Source organism: Cryptomeria japonica, chromosome 3 (assembly GCF_030272615.1).
Source record: "Cryptomeria japonica chromosome 3, Sugi_1.0, whole genome shotgun sequence".
Classification (NCBI taxonomy): Eukaryota; Viridiplantae; Streptophyta; class Pinopsida; order Cupressales; family Cupressaceae; genus Cryptomeria; species Cryptomeria japonica.
This window is the reverse complement of record NC_081407.1, coordinates 572,358,336-572,372,757: the sequence shown is the minus strand read 5'-3', so window position 1 is coordinate 572,372,757 and position 14,422 is coordinate 572,358,336.

Sequence of the window (14,422 nt, the reverse complement as noted above, 5' to 3'; positions counted from 1 at the left end):
CATTCTGCAACTCCATTTAAGCAATTTAATTGACCCCTTGGGCCTGAGCATAAATGAAAAGAAACATACATCATAACAATGCCCTAAATGAAACAAACCCTTGATTCATTTCATTTAAAAACTGATAGAATCATGCAATGGAGAGAAAAAGGTGAGAAATCTATTTTTTTAAAAACAAAATGCAATCTCTGTCACAAGATAAAATTTATGCATAACTCCTTCAAGAACCTGTACAAAATTTGACTCTAAAACATTTCTTTATTTCCTATGTAAAAGATTTTACAGCTTGTTTGTTTCACTTTGACTCGCTACTGGAAACAGACTCGGAAAAACCCAAGGAAAAAGAAAACTGAACCTACAAGACATTCCCAACAAATCTGAACCCTTCTTCTGGCCATAATTTCCCCTTTTATAGAATAAAGGGAGCGGCAAACTTCTGGCCAAAAGACACATGTTAACCACATATTCATTCTTAACAATTAGCCCTAAAAGGCCGTATGCAATTCTGTTACAAAAATGTTTACATGTCTGTGCGCTGGCACCTGTGAATCATCGTTCTTAACTGAATAATTGGTAGGGACAAAACCATTTGAGCCATGTTGTTATCAGTCTGCCATCTTTAGATGGAGTGTGAGATGTTGCACTTTTGTCCATCCTATTGAGCATTTCCCTTCTAGGAAAGGAAACATGGTCCTGGAAAGAAGAAAAGTTGCCTCTAAACTAGAGGAGGAGCTTCAACCTTCATGCCCAGGATCAGAGGCAGTGGGAGGGAGAGTTAGAGGGCAAACATAATATGCTGGGGAGGGGTCACAACTTCCATGCAGCTACATGGATGGATTGCTGCCACTCCCTACCCAAACATGTTCCTTTTTCATTCCTCCGTGGGCTCTCTCTCAGAACCCCTGGCCATCCAATGATAGAGTAAACATAAAGGCTGTGCCATGAGTGGCCTTCCTTCATAAGAAAAGGCTTTCACGCCCCCTCTGGCAATCCTCCCCACTTTCACATCCCCATTGGAAATAAACATACTCACACATGAGAGAAAAATTCCATCTAGTATCACAGAGTATATTGCAACTCCATCTACAAGCTTGCTCAAACATCATTCCCTTTGCAGAAGGAAAAACTGCATTTCAAAAATGTAAAGGCTTCATACTCTCCTACCAATTTGATCACCACCTTGTTGTCTTTATAGTTAAACCATACTTCATGAGATAGTGCTTGTTCGTGAAACATCATCACTCTGGTGTTCTTAATTCAATCTGCCAGCTATGGACAATAGAATTCATGCATATCACATCCACTGTATTCTTCTATTAAGGTTCATCTGATGCGAGTGATTTTTCCTTGATTTTATTCTTCCATGGGTGTACATTCTTCTGCTTTAGGATCTCTGTGAATAAGCAAATCTTTGAATTCATCAGAGAACTCATGATCCATCACACTTGAATCGGAAGCTTATCCAAATCCTTTCACATCTCTGAGATATCATCCTTGCCTTGTTGAATCAGTCCTTTGCTGAATAAAAATTAGAAAATAATCCTCCTAGACTGCATCAGCATCAAAATCTCCCAATTGGTCACTAATCATCCTGAGTGGACAAGTTTGGATCCCATTCATTCTACCTTTCCCGCGCAAGATATGACTGGTGCCTTGTATGATCCCTCTTAATTTCTCATTTGAAACTCAACCATAGATCTTACCCAACTTGGAAAATCTAACTATCATTGCATGTTGACTCAACATTTGTCCTTCCATCTGTATCCGCAGACCCACCAAATCCTGACTAAATAGTGCCATATCATCTATCAACCAGACTCTGTCAGCAGCCCCACCATAGGTCTTCCTGGTTACCCCGGGACACGTGGCATCATCTTGTGATGCCGCTGTCCGTAACATCCTTACAACTTCCATCATGGGGATACAGGGGCTGTTAGATCTGTGCAATCTTTACTGTTTTGCACAATGCCCATTAATTCATCCAGAATTAAAGATCGTGCAAGTTTTACCTCAAGACAAAACATCTCCGTTCATTTTGAACATGTGCAAATTTATGGGACTGTTAGTAGACTAATGTTTACCACCTAAGAACCGGTAACACAATGCTTCGACTGGTTATACTACCAACGTTGTTGGTTTCTACTGAAAATACATGGCATCATCTTGCAATGCCGTAGTCTTTATCATCCTTGCATCTTTGATCACAGGGAAGCACGAACCATTGGATTCATTCTGTCTTTAGCAACCAGCCGGAATACTTAGGTCTTTCACGCTTAGGGAAATTATGAGCGCAAATTTTTAAAAGGAGACCGATCATAGGGAAAATTTTGCAACTTAGGAAAAATCAAATTTCATAAACCGGTTTACCACCACTTATTACTTAGGGATGAAATGGCCCTGCCCATGGTAAACAACCCTTGGCTTTAAATAGGAAAAATTAACAACAAAATATATCATTGCTAAGTTTTTCTTCACAAAACATAAGAAACTTTTATAAAACCTAAACCCTAGACCTTGGATCATTTACAGAGGATATAAATAAAACTAGAAAATCAATATTTGAGCTCAAAATTGAAAATTTCAAGAAATCAATTTTCAGAGCTATCAGTGGCTCTAGTTGGGGACACTCATTTCATAGGAATGAGAAGAGAAACTAAAATCTTTGAGTGAAGCACACCAGCTGCATGGGTGGACCAAAAGGAAATTACCTGGACAGGGTAACTTCAACATAAAGGACACTACATTACCAAAGCAAACCTAACTAATGCTCATGGATGATAGCTACGTTAAGAAAAGTAGAACCTCAAAAAATTTCCATGAATAGGCAATTTAAGAGGAAATTTATTTATAATTACATTGGGCATAGAGTCAGAAAAACTTAATCTATCGCAAATTATTTGTGGCCTGCAGGGTCAAACCACATATGATGGCCCAATACCATCTGCCAATGTCAACCAACACTTCCATATGTCATAAACATGATTTTCTTCTGAAAGCATCAAATGTAATTTAATAACATAAATGGAAAACCATTTTTCAAACCTATTGGCTACTTTCATCCAACCACTATGCTTAAGTTTATCACTACAATTGTTGCTAAAAACCTGAGACTTATGCAATGATATGGAATATTTATTATTATATGACATATATGCTCTCTATTGAACATAACACACATCCCGACTGCAACCAATATCCCTTTCTATAAAAACATCATCCTGTTGAAAAAGGGAAACCTCATATTTTGGCACATAAGTGAGAAAACATGCCTCACTTGCAATATCAACCTGCCTACTAAAATAGGGATTCTCTGAAAAATCCACCTTCTTAATGATCATAACAAGCAAACCGTCATCAAGGGGAGGAAAAGGATCAGATATGACCTCTTCATGTAATTGCAATTCATTAAACCAGACAAATATTTCACCCTCTTTCTCTGTATCCAATTTAATGTCAACAATATCAGAAACAGGGGAAAACTGATCATTGTTACTTATCATTAATTCAGGTATTACACCCTTATCTTTATAATATTTCATTTTAGAAGTTGATACAATAATATCCAAATTCTCAATTGTTTCTTCATACAAAGGGTTAAGAACTATATGAAAACCCTTCTCAAAAACATTATAACAGATCACCAATTGACCTTCATCTGCATCTTCATTAAATAATACATTGATATTTTCACTAAAATCATTGCTCATCTTATCTTCAGGTTCATCAGGAATCAAGGAATCAGAATCTGAATTGGAACAACACCCAACAATATGATCCCCATAGTATGAATGTTCCATGTTAAGATATTCATAAGCCCCAACAAAGCTACCGTGATCATTCTGATTCTTTTGAACTAGATTCCTCTCAAACGTAGAAGTCAGCTCTAAGACATTTTGGAAATGAGAGAAGTTTATAACAGCCCGGTCCTCAATGCTAGAAATAGCTTGTATTAGGACAATTTCCTCATTTGTACACATCATGCATCTTTTTATCCCAATAATATCATTAACTAAAATTGGTGGGATCTTATCATCCGAATTCTCATCATCATATACAACTGCTTCCTGAGAGATTGAATTCATATTATCAAAATCATGCAAACTTGCATCTATCTCAGACATAAAACTGTCCAATTCTTCATACTCACTATCGGATCTATCTGAAACACAAGACTGCAAACAAATTTCCTGTGAGATGCTCTTCCTAGAGCAATTACTATTGTTGTCTTTCAGTAAAGTGTTTGACACCATATCCATCTCTACATCCAATATGGCAGAAAATTTCTCATTAACCTCTTCTTCATCAATATAAGGAATAACCACTATTTGGGAGAAGTTCTCTTCACTCATATTTTTGTTCAAATCATAATTAATAACATGGCTAATGTGATCAGTTGGGATATAAGGGCCTTGATATGGCTCTTTATGTTCAGATTCATGCTTTGCTTCAACCTCTAATATCTTAGGATAACATACCCTTGCAAATAGATAACCCTTATGGTTTGCATATCTTAAGTTGTTCTCAATATCCATTGCTATCCTATAAGCCTGATGCAAGGTTTTAGGATCCTTATCTCTCAACAAATAACTCTCTTCTTCATCAAATGCAACCAAATAAACAACTAAGCACACTGTATCATTTGGTCTATACCTGCTAGGAATGTCATCCAATGCCCTAGCAAACCTGAGATTAAAAGCAGGTTCTAACTCATCTTCTTCCTTCTGGATACCCATGAATTTTTTCATAACTGAGCTTGGATTAATTCTTTCACCAAACTGTTCCATGAATGCTACCTTCAACTCATCCCATTATGAGATAGAACATACTGGCATGTAAGAAAACCAATATCTGGCATTTTCCTTCAAAGACTGAACACACAACTTCATGAAAACATCTTCCTGATTTATCTCAAAATCTTCCATTAACTAAAAAAACTCTTGCAAATGTTGTCGTGCTGATTCTGACCTTTTCCCACTGAATCCTTGTAATTGTTCCCTAACCCCTACAGGAACAAGATTTGGGATACCTTGGATACCATTAAAGTTCAATGGCTTATATCTTTCCATAAAGAAAGCTTTATGGTGATTCGATAGAGGTTGCATATTTTTTTTTGACATTTCATAGGGAAGCACAGGCACATGACACATGTTTTCATTCATTTCCCTATTTCTTTCCTTTTTCATCAAATCTTAAACTATTATATTGCAAAGGATCAAAACATACTCCATCTAATCTCATACAGAAAATAGAAACTGAATAATAGGAGTATGTAAAATAATCATTACCATTCCCTTCCTTAGTGCTTCTTTCACTTTTTAGGGAATATTTTTTCACACACAATTTTCATGAAAATACGCTTGACTCATGAAAATCTAAATACTTGAAAATGCTGAAGTTGTTGCTGCCTTCTTTAACCTGGGACTTGCAAAATCACTTTCAATCCTTCAAATCTTTAACACTGATCTTTTGACAGAGTCGCCACCTCCTTGCAGAGGACAAATACTCAAACAACTAAAATTCCTTCATAGGTCAGATTTGTTTCAACGTAACACTGCAACATTCCTTCTCATCAAATGGAATTATAGATTCCATCCTCAACTTGTCAAGGTACTTCATCATAAGAGCTCAAATTTGCTTCATCTTTTCTGCAAATTTCTTGGTTCTTCTTCAAGCAAACACACACTGGTGCATAGATCTCAGAGTCTCAGAGTCGCCACTCACAACTTGCGAGGTATTACAAATAATCTTGAAAAACAGACAGATTTGGACCAAACCCTTTATAGAAAATGAACTACAACAGATTTTCCAGCAATATTTATGAGAATTGACTCAAACCGACAAGGGACAGATTAAGAAGCTTTTCTCTTTACGGGCAAAAGTTTTAGTCCTGCGACGTGGGAACAATGCTCAACCATCAAATCACAAAAGACCCAGACAAATTTATGCAAAAATCCCTAGTAGAGCCACCATTTTTTTGGGTGACTCGGATGGGATAATCTCGACTATATATTTAACAAATCTTTTCTAACAAGAGATTCTCAATAGTTCATTTGTCCCCAGCAGAGTCACCATTTTTGTTGGTTCCCAAAAATGGATGGGTTTACATTGCCACTGGGAAGAGACCAAGTTGATTCCTCCAAATATCTATGGAGAGCCACCTCCAACTGTTAATAACCATTAGGCTTGGACCAACATTAACAAGGATGCGAGATCCTTCTACACTTCGGGCTCTGCAGGACCTGAGAGGGTGATCCCTTTAGTGAATCTCCTTCTCTCTGCAATGATACTCAGGAATTTACTGAAAACAAAGCAAATTATCTCATAAAAGCACTCAACAGAAAGGGAGAATGTTCAAGGATGGAAAATCCTTCAGTGATCCTCAACCTTAAGCTGGAGTATGAGAAGGGTGGGACAACTTATTAGAAGAGACATAAAACTTAACAAATGATATTATGATATTTTAAGAGATTTGTAGAGATTCATCAGTTAAAAGCAAAACAAGGTTGATAAATAAAACCAGCTACAAGCATTGATTAGTGCCTTACTCCATTGGGCACCTGAAAGATGTGAAGTATAAACCTGAAAAATGTGACACAATTTGATTTGATAACATAAAATCTGAGATGATACTGCCTTACAATATATCCCATTTGTAACCCTAACCCAAAACTACTTATCTAAAATCCTTGCATAAGTCCTATCATTCTGCAACTCCATTTAAGCGAATTGACCCCTTGGGCCGAAGCATAAATGGAAAGCTACATACATCATAACAATACACTAAATGAAACAAACCCTTGATTCATTTCATTTAAAAAATTGATAGAATCATGCAATGGAGAGAAAAAGGTCGGAATTCTATTTTTAAAAAAAGAAAATGCCATCTCTGTCACAAGATTAAATTTATGCATACTTCCTTCAAGAACCTATACCAAATTTGATACCAAAACATTTATTTATTTGCTATGTAAAAGATTTTACAGCTTGTTTGTTTCACTTTGAATCGCTACTAGAAACAGACTAGGAAAAACCCAAGGAACAAGAAAACTGAACCTACAAGACATTCCCAACAAATCTGAACCCTTCTTCTGCCCATGATTTCCCTTTTTATAGAATAAAGGGAGCGACAAGATTCCGGACAAAAGACACATGTTAATCGTAGATTCATTCTTAATAATTAGCCCTAAAAGGTCGTATGCAATTTCTGTTACAAAAATGTTTACATGTTCGTGCCCTGGCACCTGTGAATCATCGTTCTTAATTGAAAATTGGCAGGGGAAAAACCATTTGAGCCATGTTGTTATCAACCTGCCATCTTCGGATGGAGTGTGAGATTTTGCGCTTTTGTCCATCCTATTGAGCATTTCCCTTCTAGGAAAGGAAACATGGTCCTGGAAAGAAGAAAAGTTGCCTCTAAACTAGAGGAGGAGCTTCAACCTTCATGCCCAGGATCAGAGGCAGTGGGAGGGAGAGTTAGAGGGCAAACATAATATGCTGGGGAGGGGTTGCAACTTCCATGCAGCTACATGGATGGATTGTTGCCACTCCCTACCCAGACATGTTCCTTTTTCATTCCTCCGCGGGCTCTCTCTTAGAACCCCTTGCTATCCAATGATAGAGTAAACATAGAGGCTATGCCATGAGTGGCCTTTCTTCATAAGAAAAGGCTTTCACACCCCCTCTGGCAATCCTCCCCACTTTCACATCCCCATTGGAAATAAACATACTCACACATGAGAGAAAAGTTCCATCTAGTATCACAGAGAATATTGCAACTCCATCTACAAGCTTGCTCAAACATCATTCCCTTTGCAGAAGGAAAAACTGCATTTCGAAAATGTAAAGGCTTCATACTCTCCTACCAATTTGATCACCACCTTGTTGTCTTTATAGTTAAACCATACTTCATGAGATAGTTCCTGTTCGTGAAACATCATCACTCTAGTGTTCTTAATTCAATCTGCCAGCTATGGACAATAGAATTCATGCATATCACATCCACTGTATTCTTCTATCAAGGTTCATCTGATGCGAGTGATTTTTTCCTAATTTTATTCTTCCATGGGTGTACATTCTTCTGCTTTAGGATCTCTGTGAATAAGCAAATCTTTGAATTCATCAGAGAAGTCGTGATCCATCACACTTGAACCGGAAGCTTATCCAAATCCTTTCACATCTTTGAGATATTGTCCTTGTCTTGTCGAACTAGTCCTTTGCTCAATAAAAAATTTGAAAATAATCCTCCTAGACTGGGTCGGCATCAAAATCTCCTAATTGGTCACTAATCATCTTGAGTGGACAAGTCTATATCGACCGGTGCCTTGTATGATCCCTCCTAATTTCTCATTTGAAACTCAACCGCAAATATTACCTAGATTGGCAAATCTAACGATCATTGCATGTCGACTCAACATTTGTCCTTCCATCTGTATCCGCGGACCCAACAAATCCTGACTAAATAGTGCCATATCATCTTTCAACCAGACTCTGTCAGTGGCCCCACCGTAGGTCTTCCTAGTCATCCCGGGAACATCCTTGCAACTTCCATCGTGGGGATACAGGGGCCATTAGATCTGTGCAATCTTTATTGTTTTGCACAAAGCCTGTTAATTCCTCCATAATTAAAGATCAAGCAACTTTTACCTCAAGCAAAAACATCTCCGTTCATTTTGAACATGTGCAAATTTATGGGATTGTTAGTAGACCGACCTTTACCGCCTGAGAACCTATAACACAATGCTTTGAACGGTTATACTTCCAACCTTGTTGCTTTCACCTAAAAATACGTGGCATCATCTCGCGATGTTGTGGTCTTTATCATCCTCGCATATTTGATCATGGGGAAGCACGAACTGTTGGATTCATTCTGTCTTTAGCAATCGACCCTAATACTTAGGTCTTTCGGCCTTAGGGAAATTATGAGCACAAATTTTTAAAAGGAGACTGGTCATTGGGAAATTTTTGCAACTTAGGAAAAATCACATTTCATAAACTAGTTTACCACCACTTAATACTTAGGGAATGAAATGGCCCAGCCCATGGTAAACAACCCTTGGCTTTAAATGGGAAAAAGTAATAATAAAATATATCATTGCTAGGGTTTTCTTCACAAAATGTAAGAAACTTTGATAAACCCTAAAACCTAGACCTTGGATCATTTACATAGGATATAAATAAAACCATAAAATCAATATTTGAGCTCAAAATTGAAAATTTCAGGCAATCAATTTTTAGAGCTATCAAGGTCATAAAGGAATGGATTTGTAGAGTGAATTCTTGTGGTTTGACAATGAGGATGTGATCAAATTAATATTGAGTCATGTGCAAAATGATTGTATTGTGTTGGATAAACACTGCCCAATCATGAAGGACATCATTTTAGCTGTTATTGCTTTGTGCAACAATGAGAGTGTACCGGTTAAGAAGAATGTGAAGAACAAGGAAGTGGAAACCCTAACTGGTGTGACGAGAGATCAAAGAGAATTATTGATCGACAAAATCATTAATCCTGTTGTGAGGTATGCTGCATATGGTATATCTTATGAGATTTATTTTAGGAATAGGGAAGGTTCCGCTTCGGTTATTGTTGTGTATGTTGTGCATAGATTGCTATGGAAGATGTTGTATTAAATTTGTGTGAATTGTTGAAGAATAAACAGTTAAAGAACATTAAAATGACAAAATATCAAGGTTACCCCTTTTGGTTTGGGTCGTTGGTTGTATGTTTGGCAGTGTATTGTTTGGGATCTTTACGGGCGAAGGAAAATGTGATATGGGAATTTGGAGTCTCAGTTGTAGCTAGGCAAATATTTTGGTATGTTAATGGTTTGGAAAAGAGAGAATAAGCTTGTGATGTTTATTTTAAGTCATTTCTAGATATGTGGTGTACTCGTCCAGTATCCCCTGCTACCGGTTTTTCTATGGAGGGTTCGGCCTCTGGAAAGAGGAAGCTAAAGGAAATTGTGTCCTCTAATTCTCTAGAACCTAAGAAGAAGTAGAAAGAATTGAAACAAGAATAAGTAATTGATCTGGATGATCTGGAATGCCTTGTGGTTAAGGAATAATTGGAGATTGCAGAACAAGAAAAAGATGATTAAAAAACAAAAGCTGATAACATGAAAGCTATATTGGAGAAATGTGAATATGCTAAAAGGACTTGATCTGATTGCATAAATGAGATGGGAGATCGTATCAATAGTGCTACCAGAGTTTATAGATACTGTATACAATAGCCGACTGCTATGGTGAAGCACAAAGCAAAAGTTGAATCTGTTGAAGAAGAATTGAGTTTTTTAAGTAAGTCATTTGATTTTCTGATTGACAAAGACGGTGAGCAAAGGAAAAAGGTGAATTCTATGTAGTTTGAATTGTTATTTTTGCAGAGCCAAAAGGAATATTATGTGAATGTTTTCTATAAAGTTAAGGAGATTGTTGAAGCTAAATTGAAACATTTCTCAATATTGATTGGTGATGCAGTTGAGTATGAGTAGAATTTGACTGCTTGGGACAGTTTTTACCATGCTATTTCTATGCTGGTAGAGTGCAAAAGTTTATCTATTAGCACTAAATTGGATGTTCATTCCTGGAAGGTTCTTCTAGAGCTCAAGAAGAAATACCGATAGATATTTCAGAAGAAAACCAATTAAGAATCATTTTTTTTGTTGATTGAATGCATTTATTTTTTTGTTTATTTTTCATCAACAACACCCTTTGTCCTTAATGTCAAAGGGGGAGAAAGGCAAATGGGGAAATAAGGAGAAAGGTAAACAAAGATATGAGTCATATGAGTTAGGGGGAGTTATATGCATGTAGACATGTTTTTGAGATTATTCTTTTTGAGATGTTTTGTCATCAATGACAAAGGGGGAGATTATTAGATTTGTGTGAATGTTTTCATTGATGTCAAACCAAGTGATCCGGTTAGGACTAGATGTGGTGTGTTGTTGTTATGGCACCAGAAGCCATTCTGGTATTGTAGTTTGTGCAATAGTGGAAGATAGGTATGTATGTGATGTCAAGCAATAGTGGAAGATAGGTATGTATGTGATATGAAGTAGTAAGGCATGTATGATTGACTGGAGTTATTTCTAAAAGATCCTCCTCTTTAGAATCTTGTATTTTGCGCATCATGGTTGCTATCCTGTTTCGGTATCGGATATATCAGTTGTGTCTATTGTATTTTCAAATGACTATATTGCATCATAATCTGACATATGTATCTTGAAGTTGGAAGTTGTTGTGTTTGGAATTTATGCTTTTGAGTCTGTATCTTTAGGTACGACAGACCTTGTTCTATTTCTATAATTAAGGCGTATGTTTTAGTTAATTGAAGCGTGTATAAGATCAGTGAAGGCCAACTTTTTTATCCTATTTTTAGTCAAGGCATGTTTTGGTAGCATGTTGATTCGAGCAATCTTTTATTGTATATCTTTTGTGCTTGGCCGACATATAATCTCAGTATATGCGCTTACTAGTTTATATATATATAAAAGATGTATGGATGTGTGACATGCAGAATGTTAGAGTGTGTGGATGTGATATTCAATGAAGTGTGTGAGTGACAAAGTTGTGGATAAAAGAGTAGGCGTAGTAAGAGAGTAGTAAACAATGTGAATAATGGAATATGATACATGAGCGAAGGTGTGTGAAGAAAAGTTAGAGTGAAGATAGTGTTGCAATAATCCTTTACTAGATTTGCTACAATTAGTTGGGTTGGCAGAGTGGAGTTACAGTGGTTCACTAATCCCTTACGGGATCTGTTGTAGGTAGTTGTGAATAGGTTGAATAGATCCCTTACCAAATATTCTATGATTTTTGGTGAGTTGATATTTGATCTTACCTTGGAACTAACTTCATGCATTTGGAAATGCAATTTTCTTCAGTTCATTCATTTCTATTGTAGTGAGCATCCGACAGTGTGTCAAATTGTATTCTGGTAGTGAGTTGCTTTGTATTCTAGCAGTAAACCATCCGACAATGAGCCACCCATTTTGTAAACACCATATAACTAGTTATATTATCTTGAGAGTTAACCCTCTCTGTGGTTTTTACCATTTGGTTTTGCACTTATGAAATATGGTGTTCATTTGTGGTTGTGTTATTTGTTTATTATGCATTTGTTGTTTCATGTTGATAAGATTAATTGATAAGGTTAACATATCAGTAAAAGTTTTAGAAGTGTGGGAATATTTATTCACCCCCGCCCCCTAGTATTCCAGTCCATTCAACCATTCAACAACATAGTCAACATGTTGAGTCATCAAGCTTAGTTAGTAACTAGCAACACAATTGCTTCTGATTGACATAGATTCATTAATTTTAACAACATTTATAGCAAGGTGATGGTGGTAGTCACAGACTGGAATGCCAAACCATCTAGGTGTGAAATTAATGCATAACTTCACATCATGTGAGGTTTTGGTGGTAATTCTCACACTTGATTTATATAGTTTGGTATCAAAGGATGTAATTTTCTGGCTCTCATCTACAAAGAGCTTAATAAATGCGAGGAAGGATTCACTGGTGGGATAATTTATTAGTTACGCTATATAGAGATTGGTTTTCTTCTCATTGACTCATTTTGGTTTGGTCCTCCTTATTTCTTCTACTCCCCTCCCACTTTCTACTGCAATGGATTCTCCCATTAGGCTAATTTAAAAAAAAAAGGCAAATGTCTTCCATAGGCAAAATTAAGAACAAGAGACTGAAGATGATTTTGAATAAATCCCGTGAGTTAATAATTCATAGTGTAATATCTTGGGTGGGGAATTTTTGTTCATAGACCACCACTATAGAATCAACATGGACTTCGTGGTGGGTTTCTTGGCCACGGTCCTTGCAATGGAAGAGCCAAAAGAGAGCGAAATTGGTTTGTCGAAAGGTTTTCAGTGAAGACTTTCTCGATGAATTGGATTTGGTCTTAGCAAATGTGGATGTGGGCCTAAGAGTCTCTTGTCCTCAGCATTATTTTGCGAATCCTTGTGATTGCAGAGGAGTGCCAAAATAGTCAGTGCTCACAATTCAAAATGATTACACCTTCGAGCTTAGGAAACCCATTATCAAGCATCATTTGGGCTTTTTGCTGAAACTATGTGGGGTGGTGGAGAATGACAACGAAGAATAGATTGAGGAATACAAGCACGAAGAAGGCCTCTCCCATGTGGAAGTGGACGAAGTCTTAAAGATTTTTTTTGGATTACACTGCAGGTCAAGCGTGATGAAGCCCATCTTGATGACAATGTTGATGTGGTGGAAGGTTAGACATGATTTCTTCTATAGATTTGATGCACCTTTAGGTAGGTTTTTTTCGTCTTTGATATTGAACAAGCGACTATATGTTTCCAATTTTGTATAGGGTCATTATATTTGTCTATTTTAGGGGTTTATGAACCTCATTTTGTTCTGTATGGCCATTTTTTCTTGGGTCTATGTGGGGCAGTATTGGCATCCAAGTCTTCATATTTTGGTTATTTAGGTTTCAAGGGCATGAATGGTTATTTCAAAAATCTTTGATGTCAAACTTATTTTGATATTAATATAAATGCTTCATAGCTTTGTTGCATAATACCTAGTAAAGAAATAAATTAAATATTAAAAATATTTAACATATAATATTTTTATGTTTAAAAGATTGTAAACTCTCTTTATTTTTTAAGCAATAAACAAATTAATTACTAAAAAATAATTATTGTAATATTTAATTTATTATCACATCAAGAGGCTTAACCCTACAATGATAATAGGGTGTATAAGAGGTCGTCAACACAATTCTTGTCAGAATAACAAAGTGCCAACTATTGGATAATATTCATCTTTTGATTTTTATGCCCAAAAGTGTAACCCTACAATGGCAACATGATATATAAGAGGTCAACACAATTTGTGTTAGAGGTGCAATCCTATAATGACAACATGGTGTATAGGAGGTTAGCACAATTAGTGAAAGAAAAACAAAGTGCCAACTATTAGATAATATTCATCTTGTGATTTCAAATATAAATTCATCTTCAAAATGAAGAAAGTGAGAGTAAATTTAGAATGTAAAATGTAATACATAATTAAAGTGTGCAAGTTTCTAATTTTTGTTGCAATTTCCAAAATGTATACAAATTTCTAATTTTTAAATAGAAATTATTTTTTTCATAAACTTTAAATTTGCAGTTTATAAATTTATATTCATAACTTTCTATTTCTTAAAAACGTTTCTTAAAAAAATAAAATAAATAGAAATACAAATTTTATTTTTAAAACAATGATCTAATCTATGAAAGTGACAACATAATGGAGGTGTTAATATGATAATAGCAATACAAGCATTGACAGGGTTTTTTATAAGAAGACCGTCAAAGCTCCAATGTTATCATTGTCTAGTACGTTAAAAGAATAACATGGCCATGGAAGCAAAAACAACTCTCTATGCAAG